The sequence below is a fragment of the Hevea brasiliensis genome, chromosome 8, assembly GCF_030052815.1.
Source record: "Hevea brasiliensis isolate MT/VB/25A 57/8 chromosome 8, ASM3005281v1, whole genome shotgun sequence".
NCBI classification, from domain to species: Eukaryota; Viridiplantae; Streptophyta; class Magnoliopsida; order Malpighiales; family Euphorbiaceae; genus Hevea; species Hevea brasiliensis.
In genome coordinates, this window is record NC_079500.1 from 55,679,523 (window position 1) to 55,690,087 (window position 10,565).

A 10,565-nucleotide genomic window follows, 5' to 3' on the forward strand; every position below is an offset into this window, starting at 1 on the left:
AGTATCAACATAATGTCAGAATGGCTAAAAGCCATGAAATCACAGAATGGCATAATGGCATGCCAAGCTATCTAAACCAATCTTGTTAGGTATACTAGGGCATTCTACACTTTTGAGTTTTACAATTTTTGAATTTCAAGTTTTTGTGTTACTATTCACTTCATTAGTAAACCAAAATGTTGACTTTTGCATAGACAATAGGTACATTGGTTTTAATACTCCCAACATACCACATTTTGCATTCAAAATTTGTTAGTATTGGTTGCCAATACCATTTCTAAGCTTAAAGTTAATTGAGCAGAATTTTCAGTTTTCATACCTTATTTTTACTGTTTCATTAGTCATTTTTGCAGTGGGAATTTGGTAAAATGATCAACATGAAAGTTGTTCCTTATATTGTCTAGTTGAATTTTTTTTTTTTGAATCATTCCATTTGGAGTTTTGTAACTCAAGTTATGGTCCAAAAACCACAACTGGCCGGATTGGAATTTTTCTGGACTGACCATATCTACAAGATAAAGGAATAAAGGATCGCAACTCACTTGTTGGATAGGTTCTGCTCATAATTTGGGTTAGGTTTCTCCATGAAAGTTTTTGGTCTATATCTCAACTTGTTGTTGGTAAAATTTCAGGTTAATTGGACCATTCTACACTGAGTTATGGCCAAATAAACAATCACTATTCATTTGGTCATTCTGCAGAAATAGACTACAGGTCACCGGGATTGGGGCAAGCTTTTGGTGCACTTGGTTTGGTTTTATGGGCATGGTTTCTTCACCAAAGTTGTGCCATTATGTATCTAATTTCATGTCCAATTGGCCTTGCACCAATTGAACCTCTACAGTTCAAGTTATGGCCACCTAAACCTGCTGGACTCATATCCAATTCTGTAGGTCACCTAGGGCAGCCACACTAAACCTAAATCCCATCACTAAACACACTTCATTTCTTATTTACCAATAACCAAATGGTCACTAATTGACCATTAAAATGTTCCTACACCATTATAAGATTAAAACCTCAATTTGGTCAAAACCCTAAATTCTCAATTCCTCTATTATTCCATTAACTTATAATATAAGGTGCTAAGTGTTAATTTCATATCAAAGGACAGCTTATATACTCTTTTAATCTAAAAAAAATCATCAAAACTCTCATAAGTCCATGGCTGCCAAAAATGGTAAAAATTCATTATGCAACTTTGTTTAATTTCACTTAATTTTCACACTTAATTCCTACTCCACATATGATATACATAAAATTTCTAGAAGGAATCGGCACTAACCTCTTTTGGGAGATAACTTGAGCTTATAAATCTCCTTAATTTCTTCTTCTAATTTCTGCCTAGAGATGGTTTAAGGTGTGAGGAAGAGGTTTAGTGAAGAAAGTTTAGGATTTTATGGTGAAAAGGGAAGGTTTGGCATGAGAGAAAGAGAAAAGCTCTTCAATGGTGAAGGGAGAAGATGGCTGCCAGAATTTGGGAAGAACAATCTGGTTTCTTTTTATTTTTTTATCCTTATTTATTAAGTTTTTATCCTCTTAAAATGTTTGTCAAGCTCCCATTGGTTGGCACTTTAATTTATTCTAAATTTTAATTTAAACTTTATGACATCATGGCTTATGTCATAGGTCTAATTTTTATTTTAAATTTCTTTTCTTTTCTAATTATTTCTAATTTAATTTTTAGCAATATTTATTCACATTTTATGTCATAATAATTATTTACTTAACAGGATAAGTTGGCCAAAAATCATCTCTGAAGACGAAATGACCAAAATTCCCTCCGTTTGGCTTAACTCAACTCAACCCAACTCAACTAAGCCTTTATCCCAAAAATTTGGGGTTGGCTATATGGATTTGCTTTTTTCACTCTGAACGATTTTGGGTTAAATCCTCAAAAATATGTAATGCTTCTAGGTCATATTGTACTACTCTCCTCCAAGTCAATTTAGGTCTACCCCTTTTTTTCTTTCTATCTTCTAACCTAATGTGCTCTACTTGTCTAACTGGAGCCTCCGTATGTCTACGCTTCACATGACCAAACCACCTCAATCTCCCTTCTCTTAACTTATCTTCAATTGGCACCACTCCTAACTTTTCTCTAATACTCTCATTACGGACTTTATCTAGTCTAGTATGGCCACTCATCTACCTTAACATTCTCATCTCTGCAACTCTTATCTTAGATGCATATGACTCTTTCAGTGCCCAACACTCACTACCATATAACATAGCCAGTTGTATGGCTCTACGGTAAAATTTTCCTTTCAATTTATTGGGAATCTTACGATCACATAAAACTCCTGTGGCATGTCTCCACTTCAACCATCCAGCTTTAATCCTATGACTAACATCCTCCTCACATCCCCCATCTACTTGAAGGACAGAGCTTAGATATTTAAAGTGATTTCTTTGGAACAGTACCACTCCATTCAAACTAACTCCTTCCCTATCACCAGTTTGGCCTTCACTGAACTTGCAATGCATGTATTTTGTCTTCGTTCTACTTAACTTAAAACCCTTTGACTCTAGAGTACTTCTCCAAAGTTCTAGCTTTCTATTGACTCCTTCTCGTGTCTCATCTATCAGAACAATGTCATCCGCAAACATCATGCACCAAGGAATACTCTCTTGTATATATTTCATCATTTCATCTAAAACTAATGTAAAAAGGTAAGGGCTTATGGATGATCCTTGGTGTAATCCAATTGAGATCAAAAAATCTCTTGTGTCCCCTCCCACTGTGCGCACAATAGTAGTTGCTCCTTCATACATATCTTTCAATACTTCTCCAAATCAAAATTCCCTCCGTTTGGATTAACAGACTAAAATTGTCAGTACCGATTGAAAAATTTTTCTAAATCTTTTCTTGACATTCTAATGCCATAGGAACCTCAATAACTCTTCTCTGGAGTCCCAAAAATTATTTTATGAATTTTTCCCTAGGTCTAGGGCTCCTAGTTACGAGAACCACAACTTCCCACTGGTTTACCCATCGCTAGGGCACCAGCTCATTTAACTTGGTTGTATTTTATTTCTAAAATTTTCCCTAAATTTTTCTTATTAATATTTGAGTTAATTATGGTTCCTCACTTTAGTTTAAATATTTTTCTGGACGTTCTAGCTATCCGGACCGATACTGGTCACCGAAACAATAGAATATACGAAGTTGCTACAGGGAGGGTGTTATAACTCTTCCCCTCTAATTTAAACTTTGTCCTCGAAATTTACCTGATGCAAACAGTTGAGGGAACTGTTGCCTTATCGTCTCTTCACTTTCCCGAGTTGCCTCCTCGGTGTTATGGTGCCTCCAAAGCACTTTCACCAGTGGAATCTGCTTATTCCTCAACTCTTTCACTTCCCGAGCCAGAATCCTTATGGGTTCTTCTTCATATGTCAAATCCGGTTGTACTTAAATTTCTTCCATGGAGATGACATGTGAAGGATCTGAGCGGTATCTTCTTAGCATAGACACGTGGAACACATTGTGGATCTTGTCCAGCTCTGGTGGTAAAGCTAGCCTGTAGGCTACTGGTCCTACATGTTCAATGACTTCATATGGGCCAATGAACCTAGGGCTCAACTTACCTTTTCTTCCAAACCTCAGTACCTTCTTCCACGGTGACACCTTGAGGAACACTTTATCGCCAACCGCATATTCTATTTCTTTTCTCTTTAGGTCGGCATAAGATTTCTGTCTATCTGAGGCAACCTTCAGATTGGCTTTGATTAGTTTTACTTTCTCCTCAGTCTGTTTCACTAGGTCTAGCCCTACTAGTTTTTCTTTGCCCAATTTAGTCCAGCATACTGGAGTTCTACATTTCCCCCCATACAATGCTTCATACGGGGCCATTTGGATGCTAGCTTGGTAGCTATTGTTGTATGCAAATTCTACCAGTGGAAGATATCTATCCCAACTTCCCTCAAACTCAATGACACAACTCCTCAGCATATCCTCAAGGACCTGACATATATTTCACATTATTATTACCATTTCAGTTCAATATGTGTATTAGTTTAATTGGTTTCAATTGTTTACCTGGATTACTCTTTCTGATTGCCCATCCGTCTGAGGATGGAAAGCTGTGCTGAAGTGGAGTTGTGTACCCAAGGACTCATGCAACTTCTTCCAGAATCTCGATGTAAATCTTGGGTCTCAATCAGATATGATGGAAAGTGGAATTCCATGCATTTTAACTATCTCACTGATATATAATTCTGCTAACTTCTCCAGTGAGTAATCAGTCCTAACTGACAGAAAGTGTGCTGACTTCGTCAATCTATCTACTATCACCCATACTGCATCATGCTTCTTTTGGGTGAGAGGTAGACCACTTACAAAATCCATGGTGACTCGATCCCATTTCCATTCAGGTATGCATATAGGCTATAGCAAACCCGATGGAACTTGATGTTCTACCTTAACTTACTGACATGTCAAGCATTTAGTCACATAGTCAGCTATGTCCTTCTTCATACCAGGCCACCAATACTGAAGCTTCAGATCATGATACTTTTTTGTACTTCCTGGGTGCATAGCATATACACTGGTGTGTGCCTCTTTTAGAATACTAGCCTTCAATTCCCCATCATCTGGTACACACAGTCTTCCTTTATAGTATAGACACCCATCTATTTTCACTTCATAGTCAGTTTCTTTCCCTTCTAGGATTTTTCTCATAATAGCCTTTAGCTTCTCATCTACCTTCTGCCCATCTAAAATCTGTTGTAACAGGTTTGGCCTCACTTGCAACTCAGCCAAAATAGCTCCATCTCGAACCAAAGATAGATGGGCATTCAATGATCTCAAAGCTGCGATGGATTTTGTGCTCAAAGCATCAGCAACTACATTTGCCTTCCCAGGATGGTAGTCAATTACACAATCATAGTCCTTCAAGAACTCAATCCATCGCCTCTGTCTAAGGTTGAGCTCCTTCTGGGTTGGCAAGTATTTTAGGCTTTTGTGGTCTGTGTAAATGTAGCACTTTTCACCATACAAGTAATGCCTCCATATCTTCAGTGCGAAGATAATTACTGCAAGTTCTAAATCATGGGTAAGGTAATTCTGTTCATGTGGCCTTAGCTGCCTGGAAGCATAAACGACCACCTTCCCCTCTTGCATTAATACACACCCTAACCCATTATGAGAGGCATCACTGTAGACCACAAAGTCCTTTCCCGACACTGGCTGTGTTAACACTGGTGCCTTTGTCAACATAGCCTTTAACTTCTCAAAACTAGTCTGACGCTTGTTGTAACACCCTCCTGGTAGCAACTCCGTACATTCTACTGTTCCGGTGACCGGTGTCGGTCCGGACAGCTAGAACGTCAGGAAAAATATTTAAACTAAAGTCAGGAACCATAATTAACTCAAATATTAATAAGAAAAATTTAGGAAAAATTTTAGAAATAAAATACAACCAAGTTAAACGAGCCAGTGCCCAAGCGATGGGTAACTGAGGAGGAAGTTGCGGTTCGCAACGAGGAGCCCTAGACAGGGAAAAATTCATAAAATTATTTTTGGGACTCCAGAGAAGGGTCATTGAGGTTCCTATGGCATTAGAATGCCAAGAAAATACTTAGAAAAATTTTTCAATCGGTACAGACAATTTTGACCCGTTAAGCCAAACGGAGGGCATTTTGGTCATTTCGCCTTCAGAGACAATTTTTGGCCGAATTGTCCAGTTAAGTAAATAACTATTATAATCTAAAATATGAATAAATATTGCTAAAAATTGAATTGAAAATGAGTAGAGAAGAGAAGAAAAAAAAATGGAAGAAAATACCAATTATGACATCATATGATGTCATTAAACACTTACCCACCAATCACATTTAGTCAACACTTAAATTAACTAATAAAATATGTATAAGAATACAACTAAAGCTCCTAAAATTCCAGCAGCCATTACCTTCACAAAGCTCACCCATAGCTCTCAAATTCCATAGCCAAACCTCCATTGATTTTCAACCAAAGCTTCATTTCTCTCCTCTTTTCACTATAATTCCTCCTACTCCTTTCACTAAAATTTATCCTTGCACCTTGCATAACCTTTTGGCAGCCAAGAAGAAGAAAGAAAGTGAAGTTAAGCTTGGGAAAATTCTGCCCTACAAGAGGTTAGTGCACCTATCTACTTAAAACCCTTATTTTCTATGTTAGAGACTTGAAATCAATATGAATTTGTGGATTAAATGAACTAAATTTGAGTGTATGCCTACCATGAATTCCGGCAGCCCTATTGAAGGAATAGGAATGAGTGTTTTGTTGGACTTAGAGTGGACTAGAAATGATGTTTAAGGTACATATACACAAGTATAATGAATTGGTATGCTAACTAAGGTAATTGGTGTAACCCTTGAATTTGAGCTAGGGTTTAGGAGTGAAAAATTGGACTTGGCTTATGAAATTATTCAAGAACATTCTAGTGGTCAATTAGTGACCATTTGAGGAAATTTGACCATAATTGGGACTGAAATATAGCATGGCAAAGTGAATGAGTATACTGCCTAGAGAGTGCAGCATGGTGGCTGAGATTGCAGCCCACTTAGACAGCCATAACTTTGTTTGTGTAGGTTCAATTGGTGTTTGGCCAATTGGACATGAAACTAGGCTTATAATGGCACATTTTTGCTGAAGAAACCATGCCCAAAAGACCAAAGCAAGTGGACCAGAAGTTGGCTCCAATCCGGATACCCTGCAACAGCACCTGCAGAAATGACCACTGTTCATTTGGCCATAACTCACTGTAGATATGGTCAATTGACCTGAAAGTTTTACAACAACAAGATAAGACATAGAAAAACAACTTTCATGAAGAAACCTACCCCAAATTATGAGCAGAACCTAACCAAAATGGCAGTCACAGTCACTGTTCATGGTACTGTAGATTTGGTAAATTCTGCAGAATTAAAATCCGGCCAGCTGTGGTTTTTGGACCATATCTGGAGCTACAAAACTCCAAATGGAGTGATTCGAAAAAAGAAATTCAACTAGACAAAGTAAGGAACAACTTTCATGTTTACCATTTCCTCAAATTCCCACTGCAACAGTGCTTAATGGAACAGTAAATTTAAGCTTCAAAAACTGAAAATTCTGCTCTCTTGTGTTAAGCTTAGAAATGGTGATGGTAATCAATTCCAACAAGTTTTAAATGTAAAATGTGGTGCATTGGGAGTGTTAAAACCAATGTACCTATTTTCTATCCAAAAGTCAACATTTTTGTTGACCAATGAGGTGAATAGTGGCACCAAACTTGAAATTCAAAGTTTAAAATTTAGAGATGCATCTAGGGGACTTTAAATTGCAATTGGCAATTAATACTATCAAATATAAAACTCAAAATATGGGATCTTGGTCTAATTAGAATTAATATATCCATTAAGTATAAAAAAGTCAACATTTTGGTTGACTAGTAGGTGAATAGTAATCAAAATGATTAGTAAATTAAGATGAAAACCTAGAACCAATTCTAAGCTTAAATGCTTAGAATTGTATGACAAATGTAGACTATGCATCCTAGTCAAAATTGTTAAAAAGGAATTAAGGCCATAAATTTGAAATCCATGAAATGTTTATGGATTACTTGAAACATGAAAAATAAGTCACCTAATTGATGTGAATAGATAGTTAGGGCTTATATGCCCATCACAAATGGAATTCATAAAATATTAGTAACTCAACTTGAAATATAAAATTTGTAATTACATAAGTAGATTCTTGAATGTATAAATGAGAAAGAAAAAATGTTTTGAATACAATGGAACATGTGAACCATTGTTTAGAATTGTGATCAATATGAATAACATAATGAATGAATAAATGAACCATATTAATGTATGAATGAGACATTAGTTCTCATTATTGTAGAGAGGAGAAGTATTTTGAGCACAATGATATAAAAGGATAATTGATGTGAATTGTGATCATATAAATGATCAAATGAATGTATAAATTATAATTGAAATTTATCATGAAATAATAAACTCATAAAACACAATATATTAATATTTAATGATATTATGTGCCCTTGTATTGCCTAGACATGTGTGTCAGATTGGATAGTTTGGCATGCCAATAGGGTATTGTTTTAGCAGTACTGCAAAAGGCTTTATGCTTGTATTCATGGCTTTATGCCCATATTCATGGCTTTATGCCCGTATTCATGGCTTTGTGCCCACATTCATGGCTTTATGCCAACATTCATGGCTTTTATGCCCGATTATGTGATATCATGGTTTTTTAGCCATACTGACTGCATACGTGGTTGACGTTCTACGTCCCATGGTATGACGGCCCGAGGCACAGCGGTGTCCAGTGCCAACGACCCGTTATCCAGTTTAGTCAGCCTGTCGTAGGTTACTTGGGCAGTGTAATTTATTGAAATAAATTAAGACTATTAGTAATTAAAAATATTAGAAATCAAATAAATGAGTTAATAAGACTTCAAAGAATTAGTTAGAATTATGAAATGATCCAAACCACATAAAAATTGTTAAGTAAAATGACAAAAGAGTTGCAAAAATAGGTATAACTTAACTAAATATTTTAAATGTACCTTCTATTGCCATATAAATATAATCTGAGTATTTTTATTAATTCTGTATGTTATACATTATCATTGTGAATTTTGGAATTAAACGCTTCCAAAGCGAAACAAATGAGAACAAAAGATAATTAATATTAGACACATTGTATTAAATTAAATTGATTCTTAAATATTCAAATTATGCTTCTTTCTTTCTTTATTTGTATATTTTATTTTCTTGTTCTATTATTGCACCACTAAGCAGCAATGCTTAGCGCGATGGATTTGTTTCCTTGCGCAGGTACTTGGACTAAGATTTTTGGAGTCCAGATCTGCAGAAGTGGCTAGAGTATTCAAGGTTGTCACCTCCTCAGCAATGCATGTAGATAGGGCCCATATAGATCATATTTTTGTATTTTGTATAAAATGCTAGATATTGCATTATAATGTAGATTAGGAATAGGTAATTAATATAAATGTGATGTAAATTAATAAATTAGCTCTTTCATATGTAATTAGTTTATACATCATGTAAATTATGAAATTTTGTAATTATTTTGTAAATTATGTAAATTAAGGAAATTTGAAAATTTTGCTCATTGAATTTGAGAATGTTTATATATGAATTGAGTATGAATGGAAATGTACGGAAATGATTATGAAATTGAAATGTATGGATGAGATTTGAAATATGAGAAAATTATGAGAATGATTGATGAGATAATTATGATTAGCATGGATAAGATTTTATTTTGGAAATATTATTGAAATTTTCAAACAGGTAAATAGTAAAATACGTCAACTGGTAATAAAATAGGGGAAACTCCGCTGGTTTCTCCGACGAAAAATAATTAATATTAAAATATAATGAGATCAAATTATGAAAGGAATAAAGTAAGATAAGATAGGGTGCTCCGGCACCGAATGTAGCACACTTTGCTCGGCTACACTGTAGTCGGGTGAGGGGTGTTACATTTAGTGGTATCAGAGCGCGGTTTAGGTGTTTCTGGACCTAGATAGATTGCATATCATGCATTGCATTCATATGAGTTGAGGTGACACTAATGCAGATCTATTTTCTTAGTTATTTTAGGTTAAGGTATGGACTCAGAATCACAAAGGACAGTAGAAGAAGAAGTAGTAAGCCGTATCCCGACTAGGAGTGACATTGAAAATCGGGGAGATCCTGCTCCACCAGTGCAAGAGGTGCCTGTACAACCCCAACAGGCCTTGTTTGAGCAGATGACTGAATTCTTCGGACAGATGACTGGGGTTATTCCACCACCGCTTCAGCGGAAATCACCTCTAGGAAAAATTAGGAAATATGGAGCTGTAGATTTCAATGGTAGAAAGGAAGATGATTCTTCAGCGGCTGAGTATTGGTTAGAAAGGACTGAAAGAGTCCTGCAGCAGCTCCATTGCACACCAGAACAGAGTTTGGAGTGTGCAGTTTCATTGTTACAAGAAGCTGCATATCGATGGTGGGATGTTGTAACCAAGGTAGTGCCACCAGCCGACGTAACTTGGGAATTCTTTCTGATAGAGTTCAGAAAGAAATATATTAGCTGTGTTCATGAAGAGGAACAGAAGAGGAGTGGTGATCAGCAAAAGAGGAAATTTGGACAGTCTAGTAATAAGAGACCGAGAGAACAGTTAAGCCAGACATCTGATCAAAGTAGGAGATCCAAACCCAGGCCTATACCTAGAAGAGATCAACCAGAAACACTAGTAGTGAGTGCGCCAGGACAAGCAAGAAAATGTGGCCATTGTAACAAGTGGCATAAAGGTGAATGTAAGGGATTGACTGGAGCCTGTTATAGATGTGGGGCCATAGACCATCGTCTGAAAGATTGTCCTAAGAGGAATTTACCACGAACCCAGACAGAGGTCGTGGAAGGACCAAGTACAACAGTAATGTCACCCAAGTCAGAGGAAGCAAGAAGCCCCAAATGTAAATTTGAGGTAAAGTATCCTTCCCTTATGATATGCCAAAGTGTATAATAATAGATTCAAAAAAAATTAAATAGTACCATATGTATA